The sequence below is a fragment of the Octopus bimaculoides genome, chromosome 2, assembly GCF_001194135.2.
Source record: "Octopus bimaculoides isolate UCB-OBI-ISO-001 chromosome 2, ASM119413v2, whole genome shotgun sequence".
Classification (NCBI taxonomy): Eukaryota; Metazoa; Mollusca; class Cephalopoda; order Octopoda; family Octopodidae; genus Octopus; species Octopus bimaculoides.
This window is the reverse complement of record NC_068982.1, coordinates 49,002,525-49,004,462: the sequence shown is the minus strand read 5'-3', so window position 1 is coordinate 49,004,462 and position 1,938 is coordinate 49,002,525.

The window sequence follows — 1,938 nt, the reverse complement described above, 5'->3', positions numbered from 1 at the left end:
ATTGTCATAGGTGCCCTGGGAATGACAGCGAAACGGACTGAATATTACCTAGCTCAGATACCAGGAAACCCCAAAATGGCTGAAGTTCAAAAGATAGTGTTCATGGGAACTGCCCATATCCTACGTAAAATACTGTCTATGTGATCTTAAATTTTAAAGCAAACACATAATTTTCTTATGGTTTCTTAAACATTCACTAGAACAAAACTGTACAAATCCAAATATATGGTACCCTTGGCATAACACCTACATGAACTTCTAACTTGTTGTCTCTTGAGGTCTCTGGGTGAGACTTGGATCCAACTTGTACAAATGCAAAACAAAAGTCAAACATAAAATAATAATAATAATAATAATGATAATATCGAAAAATACTTTAGGAATGAGCACCCAGGTTTGAAATTTCCCCAAGACACCTGATGAAGGCTGGAGGGTATATCAGCCGAAACATTGTGTTAACAACAAACAAGATGAGGACAAATATCCGTCAAATATAAATAATGTAAATAATGTACATAATTCCTCATCTCTTAAATATAGAACTGTAATTCTACATTGCTTTGTAGCTCCAAGATTTTGATGATGTGATTGTATATTTTTAGAATGACATTGTAGGGGAGGTGTGAGGGATTGGATCCAGTCAGTTTTAGCATAAAGCACATAGAATATTAGGGCTGGTAATGGCCAGTTCAAATACTAAAGGGTTAAACCATGTAACTGAGTTAGTACTTTTTAATGACTCCCCCAGAAAAAGTGGAATGGAAACCAGAACATACAGACTTGGCACAAATACTGCCAAGTATTCTATTTTGATCTTGTACGTTTCCAATTCGGGCACTCTTGACCCTATCATCTCTCCACCTCTCAATGACCCTTATTGTGTCTAACTTCCTCCTTCCTTAAATCCCACTCTAACTACTACTACCAAACTTTCCTCCCAGGGTGTTTAATTTCTGTAGTCTTATTCCTGCTTATATCTTTCCTACGGGTCTAAACCCACAACAGCTTAAATGGAACATGAAATGCATCAAGCTCACTGGTCTCAAACATCCTGCAGAAGTCCTGGACATAGCTCTCCCTCTAAATTCAGCAAGTGGATAAATATAGAAGTGTGAATGACTTAACATTTCTGATTAGTCAACACTAGAAACAGTTTCTTCTCATATTTTCTTTTCTTGCTTCTTTCTTACATTCCAAACAACATCATATTAGTATCATCACCATCACCATTTATTGTCCATTATTCCATGCTTCCATGATTCAGATGGAATTTATTAAGGCAGATTTTCAAGGGTTGAATGCCCTCCCTGTTTTCAAACAAGATAATGTTCCCTCATAGCCAGACGTATTTTTTTTTTTATAGAATGCTGGAAATGAATAACATCACTATGACACTCATTTAAAACCATCACATGATATCAAGACATGGGTATACACAAACACACACATATATGTATACATATATGGCTCACAGATACTATGTGGGCCTCACGGAAGCATGTGAAAAGCACCTTCTAAGCATTGGGCCTAATGGAGGCAATGTGGCCGATGCCAATATTGCATAACCAGCACCTGTGCCAGTATTGCACAGCTAGTACCTGGGTTGGTGGCACATAAAAGGCACTTTCAAGCGTTGGGTCTCACGGAGGCAATGACAAATGACTGAGACCTTTAACAACATGCCATGCTTGAGTAGAAGACCCATCAAGCCAAGTGAAATCATAGTCATGGCAGATGCTGGTGTCATGCAACTGGCACCCATGCCAGTGGTACATAAAAGCATCCATTATACTAAAAAGGACATCCAGCTACAGAAACCATGCCAAATCAGACTGGTGTCTGGTACAGCTTCTCAGCTTGCCAGCTCTGGTCAAACCGTCCAACCTATGCCAGAATGGACAACAGACATTAAATGTTGATGATGATGGTATATATATA